Raw genomic sequence first — 18,474 nt, 5'->3', positions numbered from 1 at the left:
AAGACTCGAAGATCACTGTGAAGGTACCTGCTTTTCTAAGTCAGGAGTAGGGACGAGAAGGAAGAGGCTGTCCACATGGGTCCCCTTCAAAGCCAATGAATACTGGATTTTATGCCAACGCTTTTCTGTTCGAGTCTCAAAAGGTTATGAACACCTACTTCCTCATCCACTACCAGGAAATACTAATGTGTAATCTAACAAAAGGCCAGTCGAGAATTCACAGGCAATTTGATCTCGTCATAGGCTGCTTAGTGACTCTTGTATGTTTACATTTTCATATATAATTAAGCCACAAGGGAATTTACAACTGGGGAAAAAAGGTCCAAGAATGGTCAGTGAGTTGCCCTAAGTTCCAAGAAGTCACTGTAAGTCCCAAAACTTGACCCAAGCCGGATTCAAGGCAAACGCTGATTCTTCCTCTAACCGGCCCATTAAGCCTGCATTTGTGAAACAGTGAAGGCTAGACTCTTCCCCGGGACCCTAATCCTTCCTCACGCCCTCCAACCAAGCCAGAATGCTGGGCGAAGAGGCAATTCCAATGAACCTTTGCTCCATAAGAATAGAAATACCCATTTTTACTAATGCACACAGGGACATAATTATTAGAGTTTACCTCTTTTAAAAATTAGAACTATAATTACTTTTAAGTGCAAAAAGATTTGACACATCCCAGCTTAAAGTCCAAAATGTACATTTAAAAATATTCTGAGTGCTTTTTATAAAAACCATTTCACTTTAGATATACATAGCACAATACTCTTTAAGAAAAGCAATAGATTTTTAGAGAGATAGGTTAATAAATTCAGGGGGTCCCGATACTTAGAAAGTTGCATATAGAGGGAGAAATTTTGAAACAGAAATAATAACTTTTCAAAAAACTTTAAAAGAAATTTAATTAATAAAACTCCACAGAGATGACCTTTAAAATAACTGAGTTGAATTTCCAAAATCTATTAAAGTTGTAAAATTTATTGCATAGAGGCCCTGGGATATGACATGAGAGGAAGTTTGTTTCACATTTATCAGGTCCCAGGGCTCAAGAGGTAAAAAATGACAGGAAAGGGCATGCTAACCTGTGTCTAGAAGGTTACATGATGAGTCTTGTAAAGAGAGATGAGGTTCAACAGAGAAAGCCAGACTAGAAAGCTAAGGCCTTGCTAGAGAAGAGATTGTGCGCATTGAGACAGGAGACACAAGCGAGCAGGACAGGCCAGGGAGACTGTGGCAAAGAAAATGTGAGCCTGGCCAGGCCTGAGGGCAAAATCAAGAGCCTGCTAACAGCCTAGAGGTTCACACAGCTTCAAGAAAAGTCACCCCAGCCTGCAGCTAAAGAGATAAGCCTATGGCCACACCTAAATGGACTTTGCTTCTCCAGAAAGCTCAGAAGCACAAACAGGTCAGCAGAACTGCTCCAGTCCAGCTCTGGAGGGCGGAACCCAGGATGGAACAGAAAGGAAGAGGTCAGTTAGGCAGACACATGCAGAGGGGTTACCAGCGTGCACCCTGGCTTCCTTCAGCTAAGGCAGAGGGGCAAAATGAGGGACTTCTTAATCACTAACTGACTCCAAACAAAGGAGGATAAGAAGGATTGCATGTAATCTGTACCTTGAAATCTCCTCTCCATAATAAAGTTCACACTGAAAATCAGCTGACAGAGATGAGCTGCCTGTCTGCCATCTGCACAGTGAACTGCAAAAGGGCACAGCGCATCCACGCCTCGAAGAGGCGGGGCTACAGGGGAACAGATGCTGACCCCCTGGATGAAAGGGGCGTGGCCCAGAAGTGGAGGAAGTCTGCCTCAATGGGGAGGGAGAGGGGTGGACTTCAAACCCCAGATGGTCTTTCTGGAGCCAAGTCCCTTTTGACTCCTCTTCAGGGTGGGCTTAGCCTAGAGAAGCAGTATTGAGAAGCCTGCAAGGGAACCTTCGGTTGGGAGTCTGTTCAGCATAGTTGCGTGCCAGCCGCCTAAGCATGGCAAGCCTGACATTTATCATCACATTTTTAAGTTTTTCAAACCTGTTCCTAAGCATGGCTTGTCTTTAAATAAAACTTCCAAATAGTCTTTTTACATGTTAGATTTCCTTTGATTCTGGCTGCATTAGCAAGTCGGGAAGAAATGAGCGCGGTGGAAACCTCTTGCCACAGTGCTGTCCTGCTGCTTTCATGCCTGAGTTGTTTCCATTTGTTGCCAGCGTCACTTGGGAATCAGGCCTTTCGCCAGCTACCTGACCAGAATGAGAATGGGATCTTCATTCTCCCTCTGGATCCAATATGGCTGTACCCCAGGGCAGCCAGAGTAAGCTTCTAAAAGCACAAATCAGATCTTGTGAACACTCCCCAGTGTAAAACACACCCCCAACTTCTTATTACACTTAGAATACAATCCCACCTCCTAGTCATGACCTTCAGGCCCTGAATGATCTGGTCCTGTGCAGCTTCCCACCTCCTCCACCACCTCTCCCTTCTCTCTCCTTTCCCATTCACAGAAGTCCTGAATGCACTGTCATCCAAGAGGATGGCTTACAATCAAAGACCTAATCACAGTTTCTCTTAATTTACTAAAAATTTTTTTAAGTCTGCATTGTTCCAGCATGATTTAGCACAACCCTTAATCATTGTTTAATCAACATAATCAGTAAATGTAGACACAGTTATTTTGACAAGCCTAGATTAAAAATTACTCTTCCAGTCTTCGTTTATGATTACTCTATCCCGTACATTGTTACCCCTGATTATTCATGCCCCCTTCATTCTTAACTTTCAGTGAGGAGGAGGAGAGAGTACTATCAGAGCTAAGACCTGGAGAATAGACATTACGATCTTCACAAATATCACCCTTTCTTGGAAACCAGGATCACCCCCGCAGAAAAACACCATCCCATTATTTTAACACAGCACAGCTTTTTCCCTGCTAAAAGGCATTTGGTCTGTAGGATGGTTTTGTTTTGTTTTGCTTTTAATTGCAGCATTTGCAGTCAGTGCCCAGCTTGCAACTGGGTCTTCAAATAGGCTCAGTGCCCATCTCACCAACTGCCGCATTCTCTCACGGCCGCCAAGAGAAGACTTTGCTGTTTCAGCATTCCAGGTGAGAGGGTGGAAAACACAAATTCCGGGAGCTTATGAACCAGGCTTCTTCATGGGATCTCAGCATGGACACAGCAAGCTGTAAGTGAATCATGATAGAATTCAAGCTTTAAAATTAGTGGTTGTTGACCAAAGGCCTGGTGACCTAGGAATGCCCTGCCTTCTCCTGGTGACAGGTAGAAGAGAGACTTCACCATCTGAAAGATAAATATCAGTTTTCGTCACCACCATCTCTTTAAGATTTGCTGAGAGCAGCAGACACCTTGCTTGCCAGATTGTCAGAGCATGGGAGGTAACAGTTGGAGCAGGTTTCCCACAGTGACCAAACAGGGAAGGTTTCTCTGCAGGCTTAGAAGCATACTGTGGCGCTTAGAGGGCCTCTTCAGTCTCTGGCTCACGTCCTCTGAAACCGTCAGTGGGTAGACGTGTTGGTAACGTGATAGTTGTTTAAAGTGCCTATTGGGGGGCTGGCTCCGTGGCCGAGTGGTTAAGTTCATACATTCCGCTGTGGCGGCCCTGGGTTCGGATCCTGGGCGCGGACCTGGCACCACTAGTTAGGCCACATTGAGGCGGCGTCCCACATCCCACAACTAGAAGGACCTGCAACTAAGATAAATAACTATGTACGGGGGGTTGGGGAAGATAAAGCAGAAAAAAAAAAAAAAGATTGGCAACAGTTGTTAGCTCAGGTGCCAATCTTTAAAAAAATAATACTAATAAAGTGTCTATTGGACCCTTTACTTTAAACCTGGCCTACCCATCATCCACCATGCTGCTGGCAGACAACTAAAGAAAGCTACTGTTCATCACTCACCTTTGACCTGCTGACTTTGATGCCTCCCCTTCTTATTCCTGCTTCCTGACTTCATTCCACCTCTCCCAGGCTTCCACCTCTTTGACTTAATCTTCCATTCCTTTTCCTCTTGGCCCCAAGAATTCACCATTGAGTTTAGTCTCTCCTTCATGACCTTTGGCCCTCTCTAGGACAGAGTCTGTACTCACTCTCTACCTCTTCCCCCTCCTGATCTATTTAACTAACTTGCCCCCCTTCCTCCCCCTTGTGGTCTCCAGCCCACCTAACGAGTGGCCCCTGAAAAGAAGTCTAGACGTTAGGACTTCAACAAAAGATGTAACTTACCAGCTCCATCAACTCTGCAGGCTAAATCTCCAGTTCTTCCTCCCTCCCATTTTCCTATCCCATATCACTATCTTTTGCACCTGAAAGTCAACATCTTAAAACCAAATTTATCTTCCTCTAAAACTAGATTTCTCTCTCTCTGTTCTTAGTTCCATCATTTTTCTGTCACTCACAAATTTGAGCCTACTGGCCTCCTTTTCACTCCTTTCAACTCAAAGTCATGACACAGACTGTTCCCTTTGCCTGGAATATTCTCCCTTCTTTCTGGCTAACTCCAACTCATGCCTCACTTCTCACCTTCAGCATTCCCAAAGTCTCCCCAAGCACTTGTTACCATTATAATCTAAATATTTACTTGTGTGATGACGTACAGGGTGTCGGTAAACCTGCATTGCCCAGTCCAGTAGCCACTAATCATAGAGGCTGTTCAATATTTAACATGTAGCTAGTTCAATTGAGATGTGCTGTAAGTATAAAATACATAGCAAATTTTGAAGATTTAGTAAAATAAAAAGAATGTAAAATAAATCAATAATTGTTGTTATCTATATGTTGATGCGATAATATTTTAGATATATTGAGTTAAGTAGAATATATTATTAAATTAATTTTACCTGCTTCTTTTTATTTTTTAATGTAGCTACTAGAAAATTTTAAGTTGCAACATGTGCACACATTATATTTCTGTTGGGCAGCACTGCTGTGACCTTAAGCTCCATGAGGTCAAGGCTATCTCGTTCATAAGTATATTCCAGCTATATTAGGATAGTGCCTGGCACAAAGTAACTGGCTTAGTAAATATATTTTGAAAGAATAAACTTTTTTAGACAATCGGGATTCAAGTTTAGAATTCTTCTTTTTAGAAAACGAGGACTCAAAGATAAACAACTAGAGATAAGAGAGTTTAACAGCTCACCTGTCCAGCACTCCATGCTCTCTGCCTGCCAGGGGCATCAGAGCTTCTCTTAGCCTTGCACATTTAGTCTTGAGAGAGAGTCTAAACTGCCAGATTGGGACTATTTGTCACCAGTTCAAACTGATGGCATATCCATCTAAAACTACTGAACAATTAAATTTATCTTTCAAATTATGGATAGACTGCCAAAACAGAAAATAATAGAGAAAAGAATCTATATAGCAAGAAAGAATTGAAGGGCTATTCATTTGATCTAAGCTACTTTCACAAATATAATCGCATAAGGAATATCTCATGTACGTATCTCAATTGTTAGTATTAGAAAATTCTTCTTGACTTAACCTGAATCCATTACATGGAAAAACATTTAAGAGAAATGTGGGAAAACCTAGAGTGTCTTAAAAGTCTGGTAATGTCCTTATAGTCTGTTTGACTTCCACACTGCTCTCTCACATTCACGGGCACGGACATCACTATGAAGTGACTCAGCGATTCCAAGTGTCTGTATTGCGTTACATGAAGTCCCCCATGGCTGGCATCAACAGTACATTGCCTGAGGAAGGAAGAAGCCAAGCTGTCCTGTGATCCCTGAAGACTAAGCCAGCAAGAGAAGCACTGGTTAGTCACGGACGAGAGCACAGGGATTAGAAGTTGTTCAGCCAGATGTATCAGGTGACCTCTAGAAGAAAGCAGCTGAGGGCTGGGATGCCAAGAGGGCAATTCAACACCGAGATTCTTAACACAGACACCCATTTTATCTGAGGCATCAAGCACTCATTACTTGGCAGCATCACTGCCTTCCCCAATGAAAATAGGAATGAAATTATCACTTTCATAAAGTTTACACACGCCCAAGGAGCTACCACTCTTTCCGTCTTTCCTCGTGTTTCAAAATCCACAGAGCTGAGAGACAACCAGATGGTATATCCTCAGAAGTGCCACAGTCAGCCTTAAGCTTTTTCGAGAACACAGAAATAGTACTGGACTGGAAATGAGAAGCTGGGATTCCTATCTCTTCTATCAGGTATTAATTCCAGAGACATTGAGATGACGTGTTAGGCCTGTTGTTGTCCACAGCTGGAATCAAGGCAACACTCAGGACCCTGCTCACAGCAAATAATTTAAACAGCAACAACCACATGACTCAGGGCACTCAGCTGCCCTGTGTCCAAGGTTCCTTCCACCCCAAGGAAGTCCTGGAAGGCCGCAAGACCCAACAGGACACTTCAGCCTCTTTCCACTTTAGACTCTTTCCAACCCTACATCCACTTCCCCCTACCTACCCAACAGAAACAGACATGCTTTTAGAGTACAATTAGAGGGAGGAAAAAAAAATTAAATAAATTGTTTTTTAAAGGATGAAGGTGTGTAGAAATAAGCCAATGGTACTGAGCTAGAGTCATTTGAGCAGCAAAACAAATCATAATTGTGTTGGATTATAACCCATAGAATAAGATAAATATCCATGAGTCCACACTGAAATGAATAAATAAATAGAGGAGAAGAGATAGCTCTTCCTCACAGAAGAATTCCAATTAGTGAAAGTGGAAGAAACAAGAGAAATAGGAAATCACCATTAGAACGCCACAGTAATGATTACTGCAGACGAGATCCACAGATGGATGCTAAAATTAGCAGGCAGAAGTTTGAGGAGAAATAAAACATTTGCAAGGTCTCAAAATATCTCCCTCAAGATATTTACTAATTACAAAGGGGAAAATAGTAACTTTGCAGAAGCGAAACCCAGCAGATAACACCTTAACCAAGTGATCCAGGTTAACATCACCGGTAATAAGACACACTGACATCATGATTCCCATGTTATGATTCACTGCGAAGGGCACTGATATTACTTCTGGTGTATTCTTGCCAAAAACACCTAACCGCAAACTGCTCACGAGGAAACTTCAGACAACCCAAATAGAGGGACATTCTACAAAATAACTGGGGTGTTCTTTTCAAAAGTGTCAATGTCAGGAAAGACTGAGGAACTGTTCCAGAACAGATGGGACTAAGGAGACATGACAACTAAATGAGATGAGATGTGGGATCCTGAATTAGATTCTGGAACAGAAACAGGACACTAGTGGAAAGCTGGTGAAATACAAATAGAGTCATTACTTTAGTTAATAGTGTTTTACCAAGGTTAATTTTTTCATTTTGGCAATTGTACTATGGTGGTGCAGGATGTTCACACTTGTAGAAGCTGGATGAAGAGTATACAGGAACTCTGTACACTATATTCACAACTTTTGTGTAAATCAAAAACTGTTTCAAAATAAAAAGTCATAAAGTAGAAATTAAATGTCTGAAGGAAGGTTGAATTCTAAACCAAAAGTGGCAAGAGATATTAAAAATGTAAAACCAATGTATTCAACTAAATAAAATTTGAAAATTTTGAATATAAAAACCTTAAAGATAAAACAATATAAATATCTGACAGAAAAATACGTGCAGCAAAAGTCTAGGGTTGTTTAGTATCTTTACATAAGTAATTTTTACACGCATTGTTAAAATAAAAAACCAATCATTAAATAAAAGACAAATGAATACTGACACTCCACTAAACAAAATTAAAAGGAGCAAAAATATTTTCGTCCTTATTTGTGATTAAAGAAAAGCAAATTAAAGCAATTAGACGGTATCATTTTCACCTAACAGTTAGCAAAATGGCAGTAATAAAACACCAAATAACAATGAGCACCTAGAAAAAAACCGGTACTCATAAATTTCAGTGACAATACTGCCTGTTTGACCAAAACTTTGATTTGCATGAGTCTTTTAACTGCCTTCCTGGACATCCCAAGTGCCATCCTAGCCTGACTTAGGCCAGACCCGTGGTTCAAACCCTACTACATCTGGGCGATTTTTTGTAAAGCTTTAAAAATATGGTCCCATAAAACAAACAAAAATGTAGCTTCTAGCAAACCATCTAATTATTTAATTTAAAATGCATTCAGGGACTGGCCCAGTGGCATAGTGGTTAAGCTCGTGCACTTCACTTCAGTGGCCCAGGGTTCGCAGGTTCGGATCCCGGGCACAGACCTAGCACCGCTCGTCAAGCCATGCTGCGGCAACATCCCACGTGAAATAGAGGAAGACGGGCACAGATGTTAGCTCAGCGACAATCTTCTTCAAGCAAAAAGAGGAAGATTGGCAACAGTTATTAGCTCAGGGCCAAGCTTCCTCATAAATAAGTAAATAAATAAAATGCACTCATTTATTCTCTAAACATTTTTCTAGTGTTTACTACTTACCAGCACTTTTCTAGATGCCAGCGGTAAAACAGAAAACAAAATATATTAAAAAGTCCCTCATTTCCTGTAGTCTACACCCCAGTGGAGCAAGGATGATCATTTAAAAATGAATAAGTAAATTATATTACATTACATTTTGAAAGGTGATAAGGGCTGCAGAGAAAAACAAAGCAGAAAGGTGGGATGGTGAATATGAGGGTAGTCAGGGAAGATATCACCGGAGAAGTGGTAACTGAGTAAAGACCTGAAGGTGGTGAGGAAACAAGCCTTGGCCATGTGGAGGGAAGCATCCCAGGCAGAGAGAGTAGCTTGTGCAGAGGCAGGAGCATAGCTGGTGAGTTTGAAGGATAATAAGTAGGCCAGCATGACTAAGAACAGAGCAAGACAGGGGGACTCCGCTACAGGGAGATGAAGTCAGAAAAAGCATCAGACCAGCAGATGAGGAGCTTGCAGCAGAATGTAAATCAATGCTCTGCTTCCTGCACTGAGAAAGTCTTGTAAAAGCACAATGTCAGGCAAATTAAACAGTGTGTTTAGCGACATAGTTGATTTACATCTGGCACAATCGCCTCGTGGACAAGTGACAAACAGTTTGCCGACAGACACACGTCCATGTACCATACTTCAGCAGCACTGTCATAGGCCATGATAAGGTCTTTGACTCTTAGTGACATAAGGAGCCCATTGCAGAGTTTTGAGCCAAACTGTGGTCAGATCAGACATATTTAACAGAATCATCTGACTCCTGCATTGAAAAATGCTGATGACTTGGACCAAAGTCAGAAACAGCAGAGATGGTCTGAAGTGGTTGGATTCTGGACGTATTTTGAAGGTAGAGTGAAAAGAATTTTCCTGACGGGTAAGAGAAAGAGAGGAATCAAGCATGCCATTGAAAAGGTTTTGGCCATTACGACTGGAAGGAGGTAACTGGAAAGCGTTGCCAATAAATGAGATGGAAAGAGTGGGGGCAGGTTTGAGGAGAAATGTCAGGATCTTGGTTTTTAACGTGTTAAGTCTGAAATGCCTATTAGACGCCCAAAAGCAGATATCAAGTAAACAGCTGGACGTAAGGGCCTCCCTCCTTCCTATCCTTCAGCCTCTCCACACTAGACCTGGATCCACTCAAGTCATTTCTTATAACAACTTATACCATGAACACTTTTAAAGTATTACTGGATGGAAATTACTAGGAGTCACTTGACATTGGTTATTTACCTTAATCCTCACAGTTGGGCTGAAGATTAGACACTATTATCCCCATTATCAGGTAAGGAAACTGAGACTTAGGGAAGCTAAATAATCTGCTCAAGATCACATCGCCAGGAAGTGACAGAATCATGACGTAAACACAACTCTGTCTGCCGCCAGGCTCCTGCTGTTCACACGCTGGGTGATCTCCCCCAGGGCTGTGCTCCTGCAGACTCCAGCCACATGGGCAGTTCGGCTGAGTGAGAGCAGATGACTCTGAGACACTTCCTAGAGTTACGGCCCTAAGTTTCTGTAAAATTTATTTTGATATTGGAATGGCTTTTGGAATTTTTCACGTCTTTCCTCTGGAAAATCTCAGTAGGAAAGAACTAGTGTCCAGTTCAGGAAGGGGATTCGGTGCTTCAAAATTATTATGGGCAATGAACAGCTTCTTCATCCCCACCGCAGCTCCAGTCCAAGGAGCTTTAAAATGAATGTCAAAAAAAAATCCATGATATTGTCACCACTCCCTCCAGGAAATATACACAAACACCCATCAACCTTATCATAAAGCAAAAACTCAGAAAATGAAGACAGCTCATATTTGAATAAAAAGCATACAACCACTGCCGGCACATTCATTAATACCACCGTTTCCTTATTGTTCTTCTTCTGCCCCCACCACCCTCCCAACAAGTAGCCCTTAATGACGGTTTCACTGTTCTGCCCACCAAAAATGGCTTTTGAGTGTAGGAAAGCATCAGAAGGGCCCCGCTGAGCTGCCAGCTGGGGAAGTGTCACAGGCCACTGAACTCTAAAATGAGCTGTCTCTGTAACAAAAGGTCCCTTTCCCTTGGAACAACTTCAAGGGGCTAGCACACTGCGGCCCCCATTGCTCCTTTTGTGTTCCAGTTTGATTAAACTGGGAATTGTTCTGTGCTCAGGGCTGTTGAGAACACCAGGTGGTGGATTCTAGAGATAAAGGATTATATAGATCCTTTGTTAGAAACAGACATCCACATTGTATGACTTACAATATTCGAGCACAAACGCTAGGAGCTTCCCAGACCTCCTAACGGCTATGCACAGGAGACAACCAATAAATCTTAGCCCCAACTCTCTCATGGCAAACAGTTGCTGCTGGTGGCTAAACACAGTCTAGCCACTGGCTAAAAATGAAAGAAACTAAAAAATAAGTATTTATGATAAAAGAAGTGAAGCAAAGCAAGGAAGGAAAGAAGAAATGTGTAGAGGATGCACAACGGTTGATCTTCATAGAGCCTGGATGTTAGAAAAAAATGAAACGGCTTATTCTCTTGACTTTAAGCTCCCTGAGGGCCAGCACTGTATCTTGTTCAACGTTTTTTCCCCAGTGCCTCATACAGTACATCATTCACTGAAGATGTTTAATAATAAATGTAATAATATTAGCCAATATTTACTAAGCACTTCTATGTAATTGTATTCGTTTCCTATTGCTACGTAACTGACTACCACAAGCTGAGTGGTTAAAAACAATATCCATTCACTGTCTCACAATTCTGTAGCTCAGACGTCCAGGCATGCTTGACCGGATTCTCTGCACAGGGTCTCCCAAGGCTGAAGTCAAGATATCAGCCAGCTGGGCTGTCATTGACGGGTTCTTGGAAGAATCCCACTTCTAAGCTCATTCACGTTATTGGCCGAATTTAGTTCCCTGCAGGTGTAGGACTGAGGTCCCCATTTCCCCGCTGGCCATCAGCCAGGGGGCTCTATTGGCTCCATAAGGCCTCTCACATTCCTTCTCACTTGGCCCGCTCCATGGTCAAAGCTACCAATGGCACAGCAAGCCCTTGTCACACTTGGAATGTCTCTGACTTCCTCTTCCTCCATTTGCTGGAGAAATCTCTCTGCTTTGGAAGGGGCCGGTGTTTTTAGCTTAGGTCCATGAGATAATCTTCCTATCTAAGGTCAACTGTGCCTACATAACATGATCACGGGAGTGACGTCTCAGCACAAGCACAGGTTCTGGGTTTAGGGCAGGACATCTTTGAGGGCCATTTGAAAAATCCTACCTCCCACGGGGAGACATTGTTCCAAGTGTTTTACATTTAATAATTCATCAATCTTCACAACAACCCTAAGAGATAGGTTCTGTTATCGTCCTTCTGATATAGATGAGGCACAGAAAGATTGAGTTATTTGCCAAGGTCACTGAGCTAGTGAGTGTCAGCGTCTGGACTTTAACTCAGGCAGCCTGGCTTCAACCTCATATCTACTATTCTACACTGCTACTCAATTTACTATTTCTGGAATTAATGGATATGTGAATAATTGCATTAGGTATGGAACTAAGAGCGCTAAGGATGAGTAAATTCCTTGATTTGTATTTTGTGCATAATTTCTTATGCTAATTGTTCTGTGAAGGAGATTCATGAAGTCTTACAGACACAAATCCTTAAGAACTCCATGTACTTGAGAAATCCTACAATAAAATTCCCTTCCTTTCTCGACTTCAGTTAAGGCACGTGAATTATAAACATTTGAGGCCAGTACGGAAATGGTCAACTCCTTTTGACATTGAGACAACATTATATATAGCCCTTTGCCCTCAGTCACTTTCTTCCATGCCAAACATGGCTGTGCCCCAGGGTGGATATTGACCGTCATGCAGGACAATGCCAACATGCTGATTTGGATTCTGGGAAAACATGTATGAGAAGAAAAACCAAAAAGGCCAAAAATTAGGGCTGAAACAGTAGAAGAAAAAAGAATGACCAGAAGTTGAAGTCATTCCTCCTATCTGAAATGTTTTTCACATGCGACTGGGTCTTTCTATGCTTCCCTGTCCTCTTATTGCTTAGCTGAGGTGAGGAAGAAACAACACTGGATATGAACTCAGAAATTTGAGCGCCAGTCCTGGCTCTGTGTCTTATGTGAACTTGAACAAGTCACTTAATTTTATGAATCTTACTCATCCCATCTGTAAAATAAAAGTAATAACAATATCCAGCTCACAGAATTTTGGAAAGAATCAAATAAAATACTGTCCTAGTCTGTTTGGACTCGTATAAGAGAATACCACAGTCTGGGCGGCTTATAAACAACAGAAATTTATTTCTCACAGTTCTGGAGGCTGGGATGTCCAAGATCACAGCTCCTGCAGATTCTGTGTCTGGTGAGAACCCGCTTCCTCATTGATGGCAGTCTTCTCACTGTAACCTCACATGGCAGCAAGGCGAGAGCTCTCTCTGGGGCCTCTTTTATAAGGGTGCTAATTTCTAATCACCTAATCACCCCCCAAAGGCCCCCGCTCCTAATGCCATCACCTTGGGGGTTAGGATTTCAATACATAAATTGGGGTGGGGTGGACATAAACCAGTCCATTGCAGACACTGAATGGGTCACGCGACCTCTGTGAACTGTAAGGTATAGTACAACTGTACACGTTATTGCACCAGGTAACCAAGGGGCTGATGGAAGGAAGGGGTGAGGCATGCACAACCACCCTGCAAAGAGGTTACTCCTCCCAGCGTGAAGGTTTAAGACGAACATTGGCTTCAGAAGAAAGAAAGTGAGATTAAGAAGTTCTGTACCACCCGCTTGGCCTCTGCCGAGCATGTGTTTTGCAAAATGAAATATACTTAAGGAGTAAAAAGTAGCATCAATATCATCTTTAGAGGGAGAAATGGAGACAAAGAAAAATAATGTGCTCAAGTGGCAGAGCTGAAAGCCCAATTTGGATATGCTGACTCTCAATACAGTGCTTTAACTTGGACTAAAATATACCCACACTATGTATAAATATTAGGGAAAATATGGTCCACTGGTTGATTAAGAGAAGAAATTATGTTGCTTGAGTAAATACTGAAACCCAGTTGTATCAAATTAAATGGAATCCCAAAATGTTCATCCTCTCGAATCTCTGTAGCTAAATTGTCTGATATGAGTATCAAGTCATGGGATTGTCCTTAAAATGGTCATATAATCTACAGCTAAGAGAGGTGAAAATATTTCTCATGTGCAATCTCTCATGACCCTTGATTTCAGGCTTGTGAGACCCTGAGCACAGAATCCAGTCAAGCCTGCTCAGACTTCTGATCCACAGAATTGTGAGATAATGAATGGGTGTTGTTTTAAGGCAGAAAATTTGTGGTAATTTATTGCACAGTAGTTTGTCTCGACACTTTTTTCCACATAGTAATCAAAAAGCTTAAAGAGAGTCACCTTTCGAGCACATTAACATAAAAATAATGACTACAATCCATCAGTTTCTGGATGCTGACTATTGCCAACCAGTGGGTTCTGGAAACCCAACAGGTGAGTATATGTGGCTTAAAGGTAGACAATCCAGAGTTCTCCAGTAACACCCCATCACCAACGTTATGAACACGTATCCAGTAATGGCCTTGTAATTAAGCTGATCAGCTATGTAAAAAAATTCAAGCCTGTAGACTGTCTTAAACAGTGTAGTACAAACCCTTAAAACACGGAATAACCTGGAGCAGCAGGCAAAACAGCTCAACAAGGTGGCTGCTTTGAGTTGAGCTAAAGAGGGTCCTGATAGTCAAACTCCATGGAGAACCTTATGAGAAATGATATCTACACGCAACACACACACCTCCCACCCAGGGCGACCATCTCTGGGGGAGACGCGGCACTTTAACCTCTTGTAATACTATAATATTGACTGTTATTGAGATGAACAAAGTTTAGTGATGCTTACTGGCGTCACATTTATTGCCACTTGGAACGATAAGGTTAAATGTTTCAACAAGCGTCCTTAATCCATTTAGCTACTCCTACCTAACGTTAACATCATAGACACCCAAATGTTTGTTCATATGATTGAAGCAGTTTAAAAGAAGAGCTAAGTCAGAGAGGTTAAAAGAGAGGAAGAGGATTACCAAAAGAAAAGTCACTGAATTGAACCAATTCATGGCACAGATAAAGGCTCGGGGCTGGCTCTGAGGAAGACAGGATGGTATGGTGAAAAGAGCATGCTCTGCAATACTCTGGGGCCAGAGGGACCCGGGCTCAAATTCATCTTCACAGCTCATGAGCACTGTAACGTGAGGGCAAGACTTTAGCTTCCTGAAGCTCAGCTCCCTCGCCTATAAAATGACGATAATAATAAGAGAATGTGGTCACAAGAATCCCCTGAGAGAACATATGCGGAGGCCCTCACACTACGCAGCACGCAGGGGTGCTCAGTCTATTCCAGACATTTCCTTCAGCTCATCATTACATACAGAGAATCGCTCTCTTTCCTCCACAGCCCACCGCCTTTAGCATAGATAAGGAATTTGACCTGCTAAGTGAGAAGAATGGTATAATGACATCAATCACAGGAAGAGAAAAAAGATACTTCCCTGTATGTAGAAGGGCCAGAAGAATGGTAAGGAAACGATGTTTGAAAACCTAGCTTCACTCTTTACGAGTTGGTTAATCTTGGACAAGTTATTTAACCTATTTGTGCCTCAGCTTCTTCATCTGTACACAGAGGAGGATGATCATACTTGTCTCATAGAAGTGGTATGAGAATTAAATGAGCTAATAGACGTTAAGTACTAATGACTGTGCTGGCACACGGTTAGCACTCAGTAAATGTTAGCTGTTATTATTAAATGTTATTATTACTCACAACAGCCTTATGTGTGCAATGCCTTCAGGAGAACGAAGGAGGAAGGCTAGTGTTTGGCATGAGGCAAAATTGTGCAGAAAAAGGCATGGCGGCAACAAGAGGATAGACTGTACAGGGTAGGAGCCAGTGAGCAACGGAAAAATGAGCTGTGCAAAGAATAATAAACACCTATATATTGTTCACTATATGCCAGGCACTGTGCTAAGGCTTTTATGCATATTAATTTACTCAATTGTCTTAACAACCCTTTAAGTTATTGACTCATTTAATCCTCAAAACAAGCCTATGAGGCAGATGCAATAATTATTCTATTTTGAAGATGAGGAAACTGAGGAACAGAGAAGCTAAGTAACTTGACCAAGGTCACACAGGAAGTGGCAGAATCAGGATTCAATCCTAGGCAGCCTGGCTCCAAAGTCAGGAGCAGTCTACGTTCCATTGTTAATGTAGACTACTGGCTGCAAGGTGGGCTCACTGATACACCCACCGTCCATCTCCTCAGAGATATGAGGCAGTTCTGGGGTAAGAACTCCAGTGTATGAGATGAGATCTCAAGCCATTTTTTAAAAAGAGTGGTCAAAGAAAGCTTGAGGACATTCAAGCTAGAGACGTTGTGAGGAGAGAAAAGTAATGGATGTGGATAGGTTGATGAGAAGATTTTCTGAGATATGTCTCTATATAAAAACCAAAGGAGAAATCAAATAAATGAAATCAGCTACAAAATCAATATAAAAATTATATTCTGGGGCCAGCCCCATGGCCGAGTGGTTAAGTTCACGCGTTCCGCTTCGGTGGCTCAGGGTCTCGCTGGTTCGGATCCTGGGCACGGACGCGGCACCGCTCATCAAGCCATGCTGAGGGGGCATCCCACATGCAACAACTAGAAGGACCCACAACTAAAATATACAACTATGTACCAGGGGGCTTGGGAGGGAAAAAGAAAAACTAAAATCTTTAAAAAAAAATTATATTCTATAAAATTTTGTTTAATTTTTATTTAAATTAGTTATGGAGTGCATTTAAAACTCAGCTCACTAGACTCCTAGGCAAATTTTCTTCCTCCTTGAAGCATCGATTAGTGAGGAAATCTGGCTTGAAGTATTCTCTCCTCACCTCACACTTACCTTGAAATTAGACTTAATCCTAAAATAAGAAGACAAATTCCCAGTGATACAGACATGCTTAAGAATTGCTTACACCAAGGATTCCATTTTTTTTCCATCCCAAGAAAGGAGCCAGCAGACCTCAGGGAAGACTCAACACCCCAGGCATCTGGCCAAGCCCCACAGGGTCCTCCCCAGGGAGCCTATGATGCCACCAACAGCTATGCAGGGGTGGGGTCTGGGGTGGGGAGCGGAGTTTACCTGCTGGGGGAGTGCAGCCAAGTTCTTGAAACCTTTCATACACATCAGGTGGAAAAGGAAGCTTCACGGAAGAGCTTCTTCATGCCTATTTTAATAAGCAAATCAAGTTTGCTTGGAGGAACGGGTTATGAAGAAGGGCCAGGCTGTCTCCCAAAGTGAGATTTCCCAGTTCTGTTGATTTTTTTTTTTTAAGGCACTAAACTTTGTAATGGTAGAAGAAAACTGACCCTGGAAAGAATACAGAAAAAGGCAATATTAGTGAAGGTTTTCTCCCTACCAATCTTGAGGAGAAATGGGACCAGGACGGCAGGAAAGAGTGAAGATGATGAATTAGCTTTATTTCTGCCAACTACTGCAACTTCTTTGTACTCCAAACTGTTCGCTAGTGCAGAGATTTAAGTCTGTATCCAGAGAACACTCAACACAAAGCTGGGATGGGAGTGGAAAATAGTCAACTCCTGCAGCAGCTTCCTGACTGGTCCCCAGCTCCCAGATTCATGCCCATCCACCATCCTCCTCCCCACTAGCTCCAGTCAGATTTCTAAAAGACGAATCTGATTCTCTTCCTCCTCCGCCAAAATCCTCCAAATATTTGCCATCATCTACAGGAAATGAGTCCAAATTTTTAGCATGGACTAGAATGCCCTTCATAACCTACCTACCTTTGAAAGCTCATCTTTTCCTGCCCACTGTCTGATGTACTGGAAGAAAGAAATGGATGCTTGCTGCCCTGGCAGAGACCTCTTTGCAGATTATGATGGCTGTAAACCAGCTTCCTGGTCTTAATCTAGAGAGAAGTTGGTGCAGGGAGTCCAAAGATTCAAATGGAGGTGCAATGGACAGGGGGAGAAAAAGCAGAGAGCATGTATTAAATCACAAAACGTGCATTCGTGAAAGTTTCTCAAGCTCGCCCAAGTCAGTATGTATAAAGTCTCTTGCAGGCACGTGCAGCAGATTAAGGAACACATCGTTTAATATGCAAACATGTTAACTATCTTCTTTTTAAGTTCGGGCTTTTTAAAATTTAATTTTAAGTATCTGCCTTTCCTAATTCTGGTGAGATTGGGGGTATTTCATTTAGAAAGGCTGTCTTTTCCCTCATTAAGGCAATCAAAAAGGAAAATCCTGGTTGAAAATGAACTTTCTGAGAATATCCACCTTGTTGATGAGGCAAAAGACGACCCACCTGCTACTGACCTTCCTCTTTGTTATCAGTGAAAACCTGGGTCCAAAAAACACCATGTTTTAGCATCATGTCGAGCAGGGCTCCGTGTAGAAACTGAATAATCTGTTCTGGAAATTAACATTGATATTTAATATATAAGAAGCCAAATACATAAAGATGATTCATTGAAACTAATTATTTGTTTAATAGATACCTCACTGGGCAAAAGGAATCAATGCAGATTGTTCTAAAGTACAAACTCTCTGAAAGCTCGAAAGACACTTATTCCATTTACAGAATATTAAATAATGCAAAACTGCTGGGGACAATATTCAGCACAGAGATGGGACCACAGACACCTCCTCCAAACCACATGAACTTTACCTTCAGCTTTTCCACCTCAGCAGCAGTGTCACAGCAGTGAGAAAGGCCTCTCACTCCACCCGAAGAATCTATCACGAAATTTTGTCACAAACCTCGAAAGTGACATTTTGCTCTTTCTCCATGTGGCGCAGAGCCATTTCACACCTGCTAGCAAAAACATACTTGTAAATAACATTTTTCAAGGGAAAAATTAGAAATCAACTCCAAAGCAACTGTAAATAACACCCATCTACCACGATTGCAGTACCACCAACTGATACACAGGTCTCAGGCACGCCAAGATAACGAAAATCGAGTTAACAAGGGAAAAAGAAAGCAAAATGGGTTATTATAATGAAGCCTCTCTAGACGTTAT

The 18,474-nt window shown here is 42.0% G+C and overlaps 1 long non-coding RNA gene across 1 annotated transcript; it reads right to left on the bottom strand.

Annotated features, from left to right (window-relative positions):
* Positions 1-17,239: 17,239 nt before the first annotated feature.
* Positions 17,240-18,261, bottom strand: LOC124251128 (uncharacterized). Its single transcript, XR_006891679.1, has 3 exons — positions 18,120-18,261; positions 17,757-17,863; positions 17,240-17,357 (listed from the first exon to the last, which is right to left on the bottom strand). It is a non-coding gene; the product is annotated as an uncharacterized LOC124251128 (long non-coding RNA).
* Between the last annotated feature and the right edge of the window lie 213 nt (positions 18,262-18,474).

The sequence above is a fragment of the Equus quagga genome, chromosome 13, assembly GCF_021613505.1.
Source record: "Equus quagga isolate Etosha38 chromosome 13, UCLA_HA_Equagga_1.0, whole genome shotgun sequence".
In the NCBI taxonomy this organism is placed as follows: Eukaryota; Metazoa; Chordata; class Mammalia; order Perissodactyla; family Equidae; genus Equus; species Equus quagga.
This window is presented reverse-complemented; position numbering and strand designations above follow the sequence as displayed.